Genomic DNA, 19,323 nt, shown 5'->3' with positions numbered 1-19,323 from the left:
TCAGCCAAGAGATAATACTTCTCCTCCCACACCCAAAAAGAACTATGCAAAAATGGACATCACATAATGAACAATTTAGTAAACACACAAGAGAAGATGTTTGGACACCAATTACAAACTATCAGAATATATCACAAGACCATTTTGGTAGCAATTGTAGGTTACAGAAACAGTGTTTGGGCACATGCTGCATGTTATGAATCCAAGAAAAGCCCTGTACTATATGCAACAAAGCATCATTCTTTGTTTTACAAAAGCATATATGATGATACAACTGGAGCCATCCAAGTTATTCTGGGAATCTGACCAACAGAGCTGCAAGTAACAAAGAAGGACGTAGAGTACCAGCACTGGCTGAAGAAGGGAACTGTACAAGGAACAAAGGAAAACATGAAACAGTTTGTAACAATTAAACAGGAAATAAAAGTGTGGATCCTACAGTAATGGTCATATTTCCAGGATAAGCAACAGCAGAAAGACATGTTTACAGTTTATTCTGAAATGTAAAGGGGAGGCTTAGTTTAAGATACATGAAATTGTCAGAGGGAATGATGTACTACTTGACACAGAACATATCCCAGCTATCTGTAATGGATGCAGCAATTCATGTGAGTATAGTTGTAAAGGAGCACCAGGTCATGTGACATGGAAGTGCAACAGGCAGTCAGCAGTGACAGATGATAAAAGGAAATTCTTCTAGGATAAAACAGTGTTTATAACACTTCGAGAAGAAAGGCTGCTGCACATCGGCAAAATCTCATGAAAGTGTTGTTATAGTTGATGCTATTGGTAGGTGGGGATACACTACACATGGCCTGCACCTAAATAGGAACAGAAAAGATAATCTAGCTTCTCTATTAGCAGGTGCTCTAAAGGGGGGCACAGTCACACAAGGGATGACCCCTGTGGTTAATGGGACCAGGCAGACATATTTTTAGGTTAAAGCCAAAGTCCAGACAGACAACAACCAAAAAAGGCAGAATAAAAGAAGCTTCATGTATAGTCAATAGGAATAAAGCTAAGGGTAGTATCAATTTACTTCATCAAAATATCAGGGGAATAATTAATGAAGTAGATGAGCTGTCAGTGTGTTTGAATGACCCCAAAAATAAGAATGAGATTGATATCCTTTGTCTGTCTGAACACCATGAAACTGTGGGGATGGAAAGTGTCAGTATAAATGGGTATAATTTAGTATCTTACATTTGCAAATCTAGCATGGATAGAGAAGGGGCTGCCATTTACACAAAAGAAGGGTATAAATATAAAACTGTACAAATAAGCAAGTTTTGTGTCAATCAGCACTTTGAAGTTTGTAGATGTGAACTACAGCTAGATAATGTAGTGTTGATATTATCAACAGTGTACGGGTACCCGTTAGGATATTTGGAGCTATTCATAAAAAGGTTTGCTCCATATTATGCTGTCTACCAGACAAAAAGAAGAAATTATTAATCTGTGGTGATTTCAATGTAAATTTTCTAAGCAACTGTGATAGGAAAAGTGAACTAGAAGTGTTATTAATGACATATAACTTAGAATCAGTGATCAATTTCCCTACATGAATACCTCAAGACAGTAGCACTATAATAGATAATGTATTTGTACAGGTTCCCTTTGATAAATGGATTATCAGACCATGACATACAATTGATTAACTTACAAAATCTAACTTGAGAGGAAGTTTAAGAAATATTAATAGGGGAGATGTATAGAATAAGCCAAATGTTAATGATAAATGCAACAATTCTTGATAAATTTATATCTCTTTCTGAACTATGTTGCCCAAAAAATTACTAAGTGTAACACCAAACAGTTTAGAAAGAAACCTTGGACTGCTAAGGTATTAAAGTGTCTACAGAAAGAAAAAGAAATAATCCTAAACCTCTCACCTGGTTCAGATTCACTGATGACATCTTTGCGATTTGGACTGAGGGTGAGGACGCCCTACCCACATTCCTCCACAACCTCAACAACTTCCCCATTTGCTTCACCTGGTCCTACTCAATCCAAGAAGCCACCTTCCTAGATGTTGACCTCCACCTCAAAGATGGCTAAATCAGTACCTCTGTCCATATCAAACCTACAAACCACCAGCAATACCACCACTTTGACAGCTGCGACCTGTTCCATACTAAGAAGTCCCTTCCATACAGCCTAGCCAACAGTTGTCGTCGCATCCGCAGTGATGAGCAGTCCCTCTTGAAATATACCGAGGGTCTCACTGAAGCCTTAAAAAACTGTAATTATCCTTCCAACCTTGTACAAAAACAAATTTCCCATGCTTTATCTTTCCAGTCTCCCACCACCTCACTAAGTCCCACTGTTCGGCCACAGAGAAGCATTCCTCTCGTAACACAGTACCACACAGCACTGGAGCAACTGAATTACATTCTCTGCCAGGGTTTAGACTGCCTCTCATCAAGCCCTGAAATGAGAAATGTCCTGCCTACTGTCCTTCGCCCTCCTCCCACAGTGGTATTCCACTGTACACCAAACTTACACAATATACTCGTACATCCCTGCCAACCCCTGCTCCCAACCCCTTACCTCATGACTCATACCCATGTAATAGACCTAGATGCAAGACCTGTCCTATACATCCTCCCACCACCACCAACTCTAGTCCAGTCACAAACATCACCTATCCCATCAAAGGCAGGCTACCTGTGAAACCAGTCATGTGATATACAAGCTAACCTGCAACCACTGTGCTGCATTCTATGTGGGCATGACAACTAACAAGCTGTCTGTCCACATGAATGGACACCGACAAATTGTGACCAAGAAACAAGTGGACCACCCTGTTGCTGAGGACGCTGCCAAACATGACATCCTTCATTTCAACGACTGCTTCACAGCCTGTGCCATATGGATCCTTCCCACCAATATCAGCTTTTCTCAAATGAGAAGGTGGGAACTTTCCCTGCAATACATCCAACATTCCCGTAACCCTCCTAGCCATAACCTTCATTGTCCACCCCCATCCAACCCCCTATCTCTTCCCATTCCAGCACTACACAGTCCTCATTCCTCCATTGCTCCCAATCTTTTTACTTCTCTCCTTTTCTGCTCTGCCCCCCCCCCCTTCCCCACCTCTCTGCTGCCCTGTCTAACCTCCCAACTGCACATAGCTGCCCTACCCCCTTTCCACCTCGCCCTGCGCACTCCCCAACAGCATGTCACTGTCTGCCACACCTAGCCTATTGTGCCTTCCCCTGCCCAACCCAGCCTCCTCCTTACCCCCATCCAGTCACCATTCCCATCAAGCACTGGTGCTGCTGCTCGCAAAGTGGCCTCAGTTGCCTGAGAGTGCAGTCATGTGTGTGTGAGTTGCATTTGCATGAGTGTGTATGTGTGTTTCTGTCGTCTAATTTTGAGAAATGCCTTACTGGCCGAAAACTATATTTGTGACAGACTTTTTGTTGTGCCTATCTGTGACAGCATCTCTGCTACATGGTGAGTAGCAACTTTTCTTTTCATAATATTTTTACATTCCATCCTAGATTTTCCATTGTTCGAAACAAAAAGAAAACTGTATGAGACAGCAAGAATTAGTAAAGACTAAGAAGTAATTTTAAACTACAAAAATTATTGTAATATATTGAGAAAAGTTGTCAGAAAATCAAAAATATCTATGTTAGAGTTGAAATTAACAATTCGCACAATAAAATCAAATCAATACAGAATGTTGTTACAAGGAAGGCAGGAAAAGTTGCCACTGGGCTACGTAGTATTACTATTAAAGAGAATGAGACCATCCTGCCAACAGTACATAATCAGCTAATGTATTTAACAACCATTTCTTAAGTGTAGGTGTAAAAATTTGATGAGAATAGTTCAAAAGAAAAAGCCAAGCAGTATGTGGAAGACTCAACTTTGAGAAGTCTTAGATTAATTTTCATTAGTTTACTCATATTGAGTATGAAGTGGCAATCTGTATTTGCTTTCTTAGGAGAAGAAAAACTTCTTAGCCTAGATCGCAATAAAACATTGGTTTCGGTAAACTATGTTACCAACATCAGATCTTCGTACAAGTTATTATAAACATCTTATGCCAGATGCACTACCCCATGCGGTCTGAGGCACCTTCCCATGGTTCGAGTCCTCCCTCAGGCATGGGTGTAAGTAGGCGTAAGTTGGTTTAAGTTAGATTAAGCCTAGGGACGGATGAGCTTAGCAGTTTGGTCCCATAGGAACTTTCCAAAAAATTTCCAGATGCACACAAAATCTTTCCTTTACATCTCCAGATGCACAACATACGACATAAATGATGTGTCGGCACATCAAAAGTAAAAGTTAAAATTATTAATATAACAGAGGGAAACATTCCACGTGGGAAAAATATATCTAAAAACAAAGACGTGTGGATGGATATGTGTGTGTGTGCGAGTGTATACCCGTCCTTTTTTCCCCCTAAGGTAAGTCTTTCCGCTCCCGGGATTGGAATGACTCCTTACCCTCTCCCTTAAAACCCACATCCTTTCGTATTTCCCTCTCCTTCCCTCTTTCCTGATGAGGCAACAGTTTGTTGCGAAAGCTTGAATTTTGTGTGTATGTTTGTGTTTGTTTGTGTGTCTATCGACCTGCCAGCGCTTTCGTTCGGTAAGTCACATCGTCTTTGTTTTTAGATATAGTTAAAATTATTATGTACATAAATCAGCACAACATTGCATCCATATCATCACACATCTTGTCTATTAGGGCGACACACAAAATGACTGTCAACAGCCAATGCATAAATTCATCTTACGCATTGGCTGTTGACAGTCAGTCTTGTGTCACCCTAGAAGGCATGGCGTGTGGTTATATGGATGCAATGTTGTGGCAATTTGTGTACATAGTAATTTTAAGTTTTACTTTTGACGTGCCAACGTATCATTCATGTCATATGTTGTGTGTCTGAAGATTTAGTGGAAAGATTGTGTGTGCATCTGGCACAAGACATTTGTAATAACCTGTACAAAGACTTGATGATTGTAACACAGTTTACCAAAACCGGTTATTACTGCATTTCATTGTGTTTATTATTGTGTTTTATTGCGATCTTGGCTAATATGTTTCTCTTCTCCTACGAAAGATTAATTTTCAGCTAACAACCTCTTGTGAAACAAGGAAAGTCATTAAATCTTTGAAAAATAAATATTCTGCTGGAGTAGGTGACATATCTGACAAGATATTAAAACAATGTAGAGCAGTTGAAGCTGATGTTCTGAGTCACATATATAATGCATCACTAACTCAAGGCATTTTCCCAGGCAGTTTAAAATATGCCATAGTCAAGCTTCTCTACAAAATAGGAGACAAGCACAGATGTCAATAATTACTAGCCAGTATCCTTGCTTACACCATTTTCAAAAATTGTTGAGAAAGTAATGTACTCGAGTAGTTAGCCATCTCAACAGTAATGGGATACTTAGTAAATCACAGTTCGGATTTCAAAAATGCTTTTCCACTGAGACAGCAATATACAATTTCAGTTCCCACATAATAGAGTCTTTAAATAGGAAAATGTCACCAATAGGAATTTTCTGAGACTAATCCAAAGCACTTAATAGTGTGAACTATGACTTTATGTTACAGAAATTACAATTATATGGAAGAAATGGAACAGCATATGAGCAGTTTAAGCCATATATACAGAACAGGAAGCAAAAAGTTTCTTTATATGGATTAAGTAATTTAAGGAAATTTGCTACTTCATCTAACTGGGATGAAATTACTTTATGTGTTCCACAGGGTTCGATCATGGGGCCCCTTCTGTTCTTGATATATGTGAATGACCTCCCTTCTTATCTGAAACAAGAAGCTAAACTGACAGCCTCATAACAAAGTTACTCAGTAATAACATTTGTTCTCAACAATATGGACCAGTTTAAAAACAACAGTGACATTCTTGATTATAATACCAGAAGAAAGAAATGCTTACACTATCCTCTACTTAACCTATCTTCGGCACAGAAGGGGGTAAAATATGCTGCTGTAAAACTTTCCGATACATTTCCAGATAAAATAAAATGTCCGACAGACAGCAGTAATAGTTCCAAAAATAAATTGAAATCATATCTCCTTGACAACTCCTTCTATATCATAGATGAATTCTTGAGGGGTGTAAGGCTAGTTCGTGTCCCTAGTAGAATACTACACGTGCACCCTGAATAGCATCTAATTATAGATGTGAACAAAAAGAACTAGCACTAACTGGCAGCCAGACAATCATATTGATCTCCTGGCTATTTAATAGCACATCCTAATCACAATGGCACAGAAGAAACCCATCGGTCATTCTCATGGCCCGCTGACAAGAAAACTTGGACCTTGCCTCAGGATTTACCAGCTAAATATAGAAGGAATAAGCAGAGCAAAGAGTGATGTCCTGCAAAATGTTATAAACATCCATTATATATATATATATATATATATATATATATATATATATATATATATATATATATATATATATATATATATATATTCCCGCACACATGCACGTTCAGAGGAACTATGCATTGTAATTGGAATAATGCTGGCACTGCAATCATGATTCCAAAATACTGATGCAGGTTACTTACAGAGGATTGGAAAAACAAATGTAGTAATATGTGAGGCTGACCCTAAGACACCTACATTAATGGCATTTGTAGATTTGGAGAAAGTGGTTGACAATGCTGACTAAAATACAGTCTTCAAATCCTCTGAAGCCTAATAGCAGTGAAATTTGGGAAACGAAATGTTATGTAACAACTTGTACAGAAACAAGACTGCAGTTATAAAGGTCAAAGGGTATGAAAGGGAAGTAGCAACTGAGAAGTGAAATATAGTACTTGTCTCTCCCAGTGTTATTCAGTAAGGGCCTATACTGAGCAAGTAGTGAAAGATGTTATTCATCCTGCATATTGAGGAAATGGTAAACGAAAACCAAAAGGAATCTGAAAAGAGAATTAAAGGGCAGGGTGAAGAAACATAACTCAAAGGCTTGCCGATGACAATGTATTGTGTCAGAGATGGCAAAGGACTTGGAAGAGTGTTGAATGGAAAAGAGGTTATACAATGGATATCAGTGAAACAAAGGTAAAGCAATGATTCAAATTAAATCGATGGTGATGGAATTCGATTAGGAAATGAGACACTAAAACTAGTTTGAGTTATGTCATTTGGACAGCAAAATGACTGACAATGGTCAATGCAGGGAGCTTATAAAATGCAGACTGGCAAAAGCAAGAAAAGTGTATCTGTTAAAAATGAATATGCATTTAAGCATTAAGAAAGCTTTTCCGAAGGCAATTGTACGGAGTGTAAATTTGTATGTAAGTGAAATGTGAATAATATTCAGTTCAGAGGAGAAGAGAATAGAAGCTTTTACAATATGGCATTATAGATGAATGCATTGAGTAACTAATGAGGAGGTACTGCACAGAAATGAGAAGAAATGTGCTTTATGCTACAACTTGGCAGGACATGACATTGCCTGAGGCATTAAGGAATAGCTGGAATAGTTAATTTGATGATGGAAGTTATAACCAGTCTTTGGAATGAAGACTACAACAACTGCTAATGATTAATATACCCCAATCCTTTCGCACCTGCCTCCCCTTGACATGGGATACTGCAGGCTTCCCAACACATCAAACCAACAACCAGTATTTTATACCAATACAGTTGTTGAAGGACACACACACACACACGCGCTCTCTCTCTCTCTCTCTCTCTCTCTCTCTCTCTCTCTCTCTCTCTCTTCTTGTCGAGTTAATAGTAATTTATAAACTCTCACACAGCAAGTCATTTACACACCTTTCTCTGAAAAATTTGAGTCCCCTAATAAACAGTGAAGACGACATTTTGTGGGTCTGATACACAATATTTCGGGCCTACATTGATGAGAAACCATAATCACCATCATTCAGTTTGCTATTATAATCTTTATATATTTCATACTAAATTCTCTATCCATTGGCAGGCTAGAGACAATTTGTCACACCTATAACAGTTTACAGCCTACTGCCATCTAACAGTCACAGAGTAGAATGAAGAAGGATGAGTGGAAAGAACTGGTCATGTCCTTTCCAGATGGAGTTACTACTCTGTGGTTGTACAGAAATTCGAACTTAACACCTTCAGAGTAAAAGTCCAATGTGCTACCTTTGCTCGGTTTTCTAAAGTTAAAAGAATGAGATTGAATATTGAGCAGATTGCTTTTCACCAGCACTGGAGGACACGACACTGAAAGCAGAGGGCATCTCACTGGCAAAAGAAAACCTCACAAGCAGTGGAGGACATCTCACCAGCAGGGGTAAAGGATGGTGGTGGTTGTTGGGATGTTTAAGGGGGACTAAACAGCGAAGGTCATCAGTCCCCCATTCCAAAAACAGGCGAGCCGAAAATCGGTGGAGCAGGTAAAAACCAAAGGGTGGGGGGGGGGGGGGGGGGGGGAGAGGAGACACCCCCCCCCCAGACGCTAAAAGACCACAAATGATGCAACGAACACTACAGACAAGAAGAGTACAGATAAACACCAGACAAAAGGAAACAGAAGAAAAGAAGATGGCCGGAAACTGGTTGACTGACCATGAGAAAAAAAAAGGGGAAAGAGACAACCATCCGACTATACACCATAACAGCAACAAATTTTGAGAGACACGAGGAGAAAAGACACAGAAAGGGAAAGGTGGAGGACCTCCCTAAATAGAACCATAAAAAGGACTACCACGGATAAAATTTAAAACGTCATCAGCCATGGAGGCATCGTCGCATAAAACCAAAGGCAAAGTGCCCGGGAGATTACAAGACTGCCGGAGGGTGCGCAGTCGGGGACACTCCAATAAAATGTGGGCTACCGTCAGCCGGGACCCACACCGACACAGGGGGGGATCCTCCTGACGCAAAAGATGGCCGTGCGTCAGGTAGGTATGGCCGATGCGCAGCCGACACAGGATTACAGAGTCCCTGCAAGAAGCCTGCAGGGAGGAGCGCCACACATCGGTCGTCACCTTAACAGCCCGCAGTTTATTCGGGGACGTCAGACCACGCCACTCAGCAGCCCACATCCCAAGCACCTTACGGCGCAACACCAACTGCTGATCTCGAGCTGGGAGGCCGATCTCCAAAGCTGGGGCGTCGATCGCCCCTTTGGCCAGCCTGTCAACACGTTCGTTCCCCGGGATGCCAACGTGACCTGGCGTCCAAACAAAGACCACCGAACGACCAGAGCGGGTAATGGCGGAAACAGACTCCCGAATAGAGGATACCACAGGAGAAGAGGGATAGCAGCGGTCGATGGCCTGGAGGCTGCTCAGGGAGTCACTGCAGATGACAATGGACGTACCTGAGCAGGAACGCATATGCTCAAGAGCGCGCAATATGGCCACCAGCTCTGCAGTAAAAATACTGCAGCCAGCCGGCAAGGAGCGCTGTTCAACATGGGCAGCGTGAGCAAAAGCGTAGGCAGTGCGACCATCAACCAGGGAACCATCAGTGAAGACAGCCTCACAGCCCGAAAATGAGGCGAGGAGCGCAAGAAAACTGCGTCGGAGGGCCACAGGCGGAACCGAGTCCTTGGGTCCCTGTGCCAAGTCCAGACGGACGGACGGCCGGGGCAAACACCAGGGAGGCGTAGGTGCACGGACCCGGAAGGGAGGCAGAAGAGGGAATGACCCCAGTTCCGACAGCAGGGACTGGACGCGGACAGCTATGGAAAGCCCAGACCGAGGTCGCCATTCGGGCAGATGGAGGACCATGGCAGGGAAAAGCAGGCGACGATTGGGATGGCCCGGCGAGCAATGCACGTAGACAGCATAGTCGGCGAGCAGTCGATGGCGGCGAACCCGCAGCGGGGGAACCCCGGCCTCCACCAGTAGACTATCCACGGGGCTCGTACGGAAAGCGCCAGTTGCAAGCCGAACCCCACAGTGGTGTACGGGGTCTAACATCGTCAACACTGAGGGTGATGCAGACCCATAGGCCAGGCTCCCATAATCAAGCCGGGACTGCACAAAGGCTCTGTACAATCGCAACAGCGTGCAGCGATCTGCACCCCAAGACGTGTGGCTCAGGCAGCGGAGGGCGTCGAGGTGCCGCCAGCATTTTTGCTTCAGCTGAGTAATATGAGGAACCCATGTGAGCTGGGCATCATACACGAGTCCTAAGAAGCGGCAAGTGTCCACCACTTCAAGCAGATGCCCATCGAGGTAAAGTTCAGGATGAGGGTGGACCGTCCGACGCCTGCAGAATCTTGGCTGCAGAGAACTGAAAACCATGAGTCAGAGCCCATGATGCTGCCTTGCGAACGGCTACTTGCAGCCTGCGTTCGGCGACTCCCGTAGTCGTTGAGCCAAATGAGATGCAGAAGTCGTCGGCATACAAAGAAGGAGACACCGACGACCCCACGGCTGCAGCCAGACCATTAACGGCCACTAGAAATAAGGAGACGCTCAACCTGCGGGACCCCATTTTCCTGTATATAAGATGAACTAGAGGCGGCACCGACTTGCACCCGGAAAGAGCGGCGCAATAAAAAGGTTTGAAGAAAAGCCGGGAGCTGACCACGAAGACCCCACTCATGCAACGTAGCAAGGATGTGATGCCTCCATGTGGTGTCATACGCCTTCCGCAGATCAAAAAATACAGCAACGAGATGCTGACGTCGGGCAAAGGCCGTACGGATAGCAGATTCCAGCCGCACCAAATTGTCCGCTGCAGACCGGCCCCGACGGAAGCCACCCTGGGATGGAGCGAGGAGACCGCGCGACTCAAGGACCCAACACAAACGCCGCCCCACCATACGTTCGAGCAATTTGCACAAAACGTTGGTGAGGGTAATGGGACGATAGCTGTCCACCGCCAATGGGTCCGCACCCGGCTTCAAGATGGGGACAATAACACCCTCTCGCCATTGCGACGGGAACACGCCCTCACTCCAAATGCGGTTAAAGATGGTGAGGATGTGTCGCTGGCAGTCCCTGGAGAGATGCTTCAGCATCTGTGCGTGGATGCAGTCTGGTCCTGGTGCTGTATCAGGGCAATCGGCGAGGGCAGCGAGGAATTCCCTCTCGCTGAAAGGAGCATTGTATTTTTCAGAACGACGTGTGTGGAATGATAATGGCGTCTGCTCGGCCCGCTCCTTGAGAGAGCGAAAGGCGGGGGGATAAGTTGCAGTCGCAGAGCTCTTAGCAAAGTGCGCAGCAAGGTGTTCAGCAATGGCGGCAGCGTCCGTGCAGACAGCGCCGTCCAGGGAGATCCCAGGGACACCCATAGGGGTCTGGTATCCATAAAGCCGCCGGATCCGGGACCACACGAGCGAGGGGGAGACACGGGAGCCCAGGGGTGAGACGTACCTCTCCCAGCACTCCTGCTTACGCCGTGCAATAAGACGACGGGCCAAGGCACGGAGCCTCTTAAAGGCGATGAGGGTCGCCAGAGACGGGTGCCGCCTATGACGTTTGAGAGCCCGCCTACGGTCGCGAATAGCCTCAGCAATCTCCGGCGACCACCAGGGGACAGCCTTCCTCCGAGGGAGTCCAGAAGAGCGGGGGATGGCAGCCTCGGCCGCCGAAAGAATGGACGTGGTTAAGACACGGACCACCTCGTCAATGTCACCCTGTGGGGGAGACTCGATGGTTGCAGCGGAAGTAAAAGCCGGCCAGTCAGCCCTGTGGAGAGCCCAGCGGGGCAGGCGCCCAGAAGAATGACACTGGGGCAGTGACAAATAGATGGGAAAATGGTCACTACCACACAGGTCAGGATGCACCCTCCAGTGGAGGGATGGGACAAGTCCGGGGCTGCAAAGAGAGAGATCGATGGCCGAGAACGAGCCATGGGCCACACTGAAATGCGTGGGAGCACCGGTGTTCAAGAGGCTAAGGTCGAGCTGAGCCAACAAATGCTCCAAGGCCCGACCGCGGTTATCGGAGACAGTCCCACCCCACAGAGGGTTGTGGGCATTGAAATCGCCCAGAAGCAGCAATGGTGGCGGGAGTTGTGCCAGCAGCGCAGCCAAGACATGGCGGGGGAGCTCCCCATCTGGAGGAATGTAAACAGAGCAAACAGTAATAGCCGGCGAGAGCTCAACGCTGGCAGCGACTGCCTTCAAAGGCGTCTGAACGGGTACTGGCAAGCTACAGACAGACTGGTGAACAAAGAGGCAAACCCCACCTGACGCTCGGTGACAGGCAGCACGGTTCTTATAGTATCCCCGATAACCGCGAAGGGCAGGGGTCCGCATTGCAGGAAACCAAGTTTCCTGCAGAGCAATGCAGAGAATGGGGGAAACACTCAGAAGCATCTGGAGCTCAGGCAGGTGGCGGAAATAACCGCTGCAGTTCCACTGGAGAATGGAAGCAGGAAGGGAGAGTCAGCTGTGTCCATAGGAAAGGCCCCCAAGGGTTCCATGAGGGCGAGATCCGCAGCAGAGGCGAGGATCTCCACCTCATCCCCGGAGCCAGGACTATGTACAGCAGGCGGTACTGAAACCGCCGGAACGTCCTTCTTCTTGGAGACATTCTGTTCCTTCTTCTCGCGTCGGCCCTTAGGGTGAGAGGGCTGGGAGAGCTTCTCTGAAGGAGCATCAGAGGCTGACGACGACGCAGAAGCCCTACGACCAGCAGGTGGCGGAACCTTCAGCCACTGGCTGACATCCGGCTGGGTAGGAGAAGAAACGGAGGAAGGGAGAGTCCCGAGGGACCCCTTCCGCGAGAGAGGAACCGGCAGAGGCAACGCCGGTGGAGAAGGAGGGGGAGGGATCGAGCCCCCCGGTTTTGGAGGAGATGTCACCCCCGAAGTAAGCGTGGGGGGAGCGACAGAAGAGGGTGTGCCCCCAACCGCTAAGGGGGCAACAGAGGAAGGCTTGCCTCCAGACACGAGGGGGGCAGACAGAGATGCACGGCCCCGAGGGCCCACTGAAGGCGGCACAGAGGAGGCGACAACCGTCGCTCGCGAGGGCGACGATAACGTGGCTGCAGCATAAGATGGGCGAAGGGAAGCAGGATACAATCTTTCAAATTTCAGTTTTGCCTCTCGATAAGTAAGCCGGTCCAGGGTCTTAAATTCCATTATCTTCCGCTCCTTATGAAGAACGGGGCAATCCGGCGAGCATGGAGAGTAGTGCTCCCCACAGTTGACACATACAGGCGGAGGCGCACATGGAGAATCGGGATGAGAGGGGCGTCCGCAATCTCGACATGTAGCGCTGGATGGGCAACGGGAGGACATATGCCCAAACTTCCAGCACTGGAAGCACCGCATCGGGGGAGGGACGTATGGCTTGACGTCACAACGGTAAACCATTACCTTGACCTTCTCGGGCAAGACATCACCCTCGAAGGCCAAGATAAAGGCACCGGTGGCCACCCTGTTAGTCTTGGGCCCTCTATGTACACGACGGACAAAATGTACACCACGGCGTTCCAAGTCGGCTCTCAGCTCGTCATCGGATTGTAACAAGAGGTCACGATGGTAAATAATCCCCTGGACCATATTTAAGCTACTGTGGGGAGTAACGGTAACAGGGACGGCACCCAGCTTATCACACAAGAGCAACGCCCGTGACTGGGCTGGGGAAGACGTCTTGAGGAGGATGGACCCATTCCTCATTTTAGACAACCCCGCCACTTCCCCAAACTTATCCTCCAGGTGTTCCACAAAAAACAGAGGCTTTGTCGTAAGAAAGGAGTCACCATCAGTCCTGCTGCAGACAAGGTATTGTGGTACATAAGGCTCCCGTTTGGCACTAGATCTACGTCCCTCCCATGGTGCAGCCAACGAGGGGAACGACTGAGGGTCATATTGCGCAGCATCAAAGTCTACTCTGCCTCGCTTAGAGACGCTGGTGGCCGTGCGACCACCAGCTTGGTGTGATTTATTGCGCTTCATTGCGCCACATCCGCCCAGATGCCACCTACTCCGAACGAGGGCTCTCCCCAAGGGCGCCACCCAGCCAAAGCAACGGGTACCTGGCCGATATCCCGTTGCCCGGAGTCCCCGTGCCCCAGACAAGATGGGCACATACTCCTTGGCATGCATGGGGAGGAAACAGCTCTGGCATCTGTAGTGCGATCCCTGCGTGGTCAGGGGGCTACCACCAAGAGGGTACATGACGACCCCACCACAACGGACTGGCTACCGTGCTGGATTTTAGGTGTTGAAAGGGTCCACAGTTGTCGTGGGCACTAAGAAGAGGATTGCACACAAGACGAGAAGGAGACAACCCACAAGATGTTGGGTGGAATCCCCCCCACACGACAATAGGTAACATGCAAGATGGTGGTGCATGAGGGACCAATAGAAAAACACCACGTAAGGCGTCCTTCCCCAAATGGCACGCACTAACAACAGAAATTTGGAAAAAAGGAGGTCAAACCCAAGAGAGGACCATCACAGAAGGCCGAAACGTGTGAGACTCCTTTTAGTCACCTCTTACGACAGGCAGGAATACCGCGGGCCTATTCTTACCCCCGAACCCGCAGGGGGAGGGGTGAAGGAACCTTGAAGGCAGTGGAAGACTTTGCTGGAGCTCAGAGAACAGCAGTAGTGGGAGACCCTTTGCTGGCAGCTGTATAGTAAGCCTCACCAGTAAAATGCAGCCAAAAGGAAGAGCTGCAAGGGACAGAAAACCCATACCACTTAAGGACTTTTGGTATCTCACCTCTAAACAGCATCTGCTATGACACGGCAAAGTGTGAGTACATCTGTCACCAGTCTCTATTCCAGAGGTTTTCATATTTTAAGCTATGATATCCTGAGTCTGAGAAATGGATCTTTTGAACCTGAAGTTGATGTTAAGGATAACAATATTGACTGTATGTGTATCAGGAGCACTGGTGCTGGGATTTAGAATTGCATTTTGTTAATATTAAACATTACAAGTTTGGTAGACAGTTTTGTAACAAGAATGTCAAAGTGGTGGGGTTCATATTTTCCTATGTTTCTAATGTTGAGTATAAAAGGATAAGTGAGGCAGCAGCTTTGCGTATCGAGAAACATTTTGAAGCTGCTGTTCAACTGCATGGAGACCTGGGTAACATGATAATTACAGCAGTTTACAGAGCATATAGTGGTGACATAGACACGTTCACTAATTGGAGTCTCCACTGGACATTATGTTTACTGAAAAAGCCACCATAATTACCTGTGCAGACTTCAATATAGACTTTATGCATGGATCTGCATCTATGAAGCTGTTTCTTAGTGTGCTGCACAGCTTTAACATGTTTCCTATTACAAACAGCCCTACAAAAATAACAAATAGAACGGAAAGCACTATAGACAATATGCTTTCAAATATTGGTACCACATAGATAAACACAAATTATTAATACTGATTTACCTAAGGCTATCTGATCATAATACCCTCATCCTTACAATGCCAGCTTTATCTGTAAAAGAGAGGAATGGACTTTTTTCTTACAAAAAATTTTTTTCTGCAGAAAATTGTGGTAGTTTTGTTGGTAGTCTCAGTAATGAGTCCTGGTCAGAAATTCTTTCACAGTCAAGTGCTAACAATGCTTATGTCCAATTCTGAAATGTATTTTCCTGCAAAATTGATAGCTAAATCACACTGGATCACTAAATACAGTTCCTGGAATACAACAGGTTTTAAGATTGCCAGATTTCTTGTTGGACTTTAAAAATGTTCAGTTCTCACATGAAAAGATCCACAGATCACTAATTTATAAAATATGCATAGACTTATAGGAAAATATGTCAACAAGTAATTGCCAAGGCAGAAGAGATACATGAAGCACAGGAAATTACTCTAATAAATGCTGACAATACAATATTGACAAAAAGACCTGCCTAATTACACAAATGAGTACTTTATAGATGCTTCCCTCAACACTTAGCTTAAATCACAAATATGAATAAACTTAGGTTTTTCACACTGGCATACAGCTTGAGGTTAGTTCCAACTAATAAGGATGCATTAGTAAATGTGAGAAAAGCCTCAAATGCAAAATGTCAGCTGGTGTAGATGATGTTCCAGTGTGACTTATGATCAACATTACTTCACAAATTCTAAAGCCATCGGCTCACATTATTAATTTATCATTCACTGACGATGAGTTCTCCGAAAGATCAAATGTATTGATAGTGATACATCTATTCAATTGTGGAAATAGGCACCAAGTTGAAAATTACCGACCCATTTCACTCAAGGATTTTAATATGGAGAGGTACAAAAACAATGATAAATGATTACACCTATGAAACATTTAGTAATTAGGATATATGTCATGACAATAGTCTTGTAGGAGTTAATTTAGATCTTTCTAAAGTTTTTAACACAGTTTGTCATTAAAGCCTTTTAGCTATGTAGAATGCAATGGGAATAAAATGAATAGAAAACATGTGGCTTCAATCAAATTTGCAAAAAAGATTGGAAGTTGTGGAACTTACATCAGCTCATGTTAATCATGAAATCAGATTAGTATCTGATGCAAAGAGAGTCCAGGATAGCGTGTTAGTCTCCCGCCTGTTCTTTATTACACAAAAGATATGCACACATCAGACACCGCAGTCCAGATCTTGTTGCTTAGAGATGACACTAGTGTAATAGTAAGTGACGTTAAGGAATCTCATCCCACTACAACAGATACAGCCCTTACATTCCTAGTTCGATGCCACCAGCTGACCCTAAATGTGAAGAGAAAAAAATTACATACAATTTGAGAAGATGAGACAAAACCAAGATCTCCATCTGGTATTGGTTAGAAATGAGTTAGAAAGAGTACGATGTACAAAACTTTTCGGAATATATGTTGGCCAAGACTGGAAAGACCATGTAACTACTGTCTCCCAGAAAGTCAGTCCTGCGTGTTTTGCTCTGAGAATTATTCCTTAACTTTGCTCCCCAAATGGAGCTAGACTGGATTATTTTGTTTATTGCTGCAGTCCCTTGCAGCTTATGAAATAGTTTTCTAGAGTAAAATTAATATTCAATTAAATAAAAGTTTTACATTACAGGAAAGGGCTATTTGAATCTTAATACACAGTTCAGTTAGGGCTCACTGCAAGCATTTATTAGAAAAGTTGGATTGCTTACTGTGCCCCCCCCCACGAACCACGGACCTTGCTGTCTGTGGGGTGCCCTGCGTGCCTCAACAACACAGATAGCCATGCTGTAAGTACAATCACAATGGAGGGGTATTTGTTGAGAGGCCAGACAAACATGTGGTTTCTCAGCAGCCTTTTCAGTAGTTGCAGAGGCAATAGTCTGGACGATTGACTGATCTGGCCATGTAACATCAAATACGGTCTTGCTGTGCTGATACTATGAAGCACTGAAAGCAAGGGGAAACTACAGTCATAACTTTTCCCAAGGACATGCAGCTGTACTGTCTGGTTAAATGATGATACATCCTCTTGGGTAAAATATTCCGGAGTTAAAACAATCCCCCATTTGAATCTCGGGGCAGAAACTACTCAGGAGGATGTCATCATCAGGAGAAACAAAACTGGCATTCTACAGATTGGAACATGGAATGTTAGATTCCTTAACTTAACAGGTAGGTTAGAAAATTTAAAATGAGAAAAGGATAGGATGAAGTTAGATATAGTGGGAATTAGTTCAGTAGCAGGAAGAACCGGCCTTCTGGTCTAGTGAATAGAGGGTAATAAATACAAAATCAAATATGAGTAATGCAGAAATAGGTGCCCATGAAAGACGCGAAGTACATGCCTAACATAGTAGTACAAGTTTATATGCCAACTAGCTCTGCAGACGATGAAGTGATTGAATAAATGTATGATGAGATAAAAGAAATTATTTAGATAGTTAAAGGAGGCGAAAATTTAATTGTGATGTGGGACTAGACTTTGATGGTAGGAAAAGGAAGGAGAAATAGTAGGTGAATATGGACTGGGGGTAAGGAATGAAAGAGGAAGCTGCAAAGTTCTGCACAGAGCATAATTTAATCATCACTAACCCAGTTCTAAGCAAAGAAGGGAAAGCAGAAAGGTGGAAGGAGTATATAGAGGGTCTATACAAGGGTGATGTAATTGAGGACAATATTATGGAAATGGAAGAGGATGTAGATGAAGATGAAATGGGAGATATGATACTGCGTGGAGAGTTTGACAGAGCACTGAAAGACCTGAGTCGAAACAAGGCCCCGGGAGTAGACAACATTCCATTAGAACTACTGACAGCCTTGGGAGAGCCAGTCCTGACAAAACTCTACTATCTGGTGAGCAAGATGTACGAGACAGGCGAAATACCCTCAGACTTCAAGAAGAATATAATAATTCCAATACCAAAGAAAGCAGGTGTTGACAGATGTGAAAATTACCGAACTATCAGTTTAATAAGTCACAGCTGCAAAATACTAACGCGAATTCTTTACAGGCGAATGGAAAAACTAGTAGATACCGACCTCGGGGAAGATCAGTTTCGATTCCGTAGAAATATTGGAACATGTGAGGCAATACTGACCCTACGACTTATCTTAGAAGGAAAGGCAAACCTACATTTCTAGCATTTGTAGACTTAGAGAAAGCTTTTGACAATGTTCACTGGAATACTCTATTTCAAATTCTGAAGGTGGCAGGGGTAAAATACAGGGAGCGAAAAACTGTTTACAATTTGTACAGAAACCAGATGGCAGTTATAAGAGTCGAGGGACATGAAAGGGAAGCAGTGGTTGGGAAGGGAGTGAGACAAGGTTGTAGCCTCTCCCCGATGTTATTCAATCTGTATATTGAGCAAGCAGTGAAGGAAACAAAAGAAAAATTCGGAGTAGGTATTAAAATCCATGGAGAAGAAATAAAAACTTTGAGGTTCGCCGATGACATTGTAATTCTGTCAGAGACAGCAAAGGACCTGGAAGAGCAGTTGAACGGAATGGACAGTGTCTTGAAAGGAGGATATAAGATGAACATCAACAAAAGCAAAACGACGATAATGGAATGTAGTCGAATTAAGTTGAGTGATGCTGAGGGAATTAGATTAGGGAATGAGACATTTAAAGAAGTAAAGGAGTTTTGCTATTTGGGGAGCAAAATAACTGATGATGGTCGAAGTAGAGAGGATATAAAATACAGAATAGCAATTGCAAGGAAAGCGTTTCTGAAGAAGAGAAATTTGTTAACATCGAGTATAGATTTAAATATCAGGGAGTAGTTTCTGAAAGTATTTGTATGGAGTGTAGCCATGTATGGAAGTGAAATGTGGACAATAAATAGTTTAGACAAGAAGAGAATAGAAGCTTTCGAAATATGGTGCTACAGAAGAATGCTGAAGATTAGATGGGTAGATCACATAACTAATGAGGAAGTATTGAATAGGATTGGGGAAAAGAGAAGTTTGCGGCACAACTTGACTAGAAGAAGGGATCA

At 44.5% G+C, this 19,323-nt stretch overlaps 1 protein-coding gene across 3 annotated transcripts in view; it reads right to left on the bottom strand.

The window, feature by feature from the left end:
• The window catches only part of LOC126263194 (cytoplasmic tRNA 2-thiolation protein 2-A), a 127,208-nt gene that overhangs the window by 104,265 nt on the left and 3,620 nt on the right, over positions 1–19,323 (bottom strand). Inside the window, exon 1 of one of the 3 annotated variants that reach the window (XM_049960257.1) lies at positions 1,893–2,029. The exons of the other annotated variants lie outside the window; for them this stretch is intronic. The gene's annotated coding sequence lies outside the window, so the exon portion shown is untranslated. Of the gene's footprint in view, positions 1–1,892; positions 2,030–19,323 lie in introns of those variants that run through there. 3 annotated transcript variants of the gene reach the window in all.

The sequence above is a fragment of the Schistocerca nitens genome, chromosome 6 (genome assembly GCF_023898315.1).
Source record: "Schistocerca nitens isolate TAMUIC-IGC-003100 chromosome 6, iqSchNite1.1, whole genome shotgun sequence".
Lineage (NCBI taxonomy): Eukaryota > Metazoa > Arthropoda > Insecta > Orthoptera > Acrididae > Schistocerca > Schistocerca nitens.
Note: the sequence above shows the minus strand (reverse complement) of the source record. Positions and strands in the feature narration are given on the sequence as shown.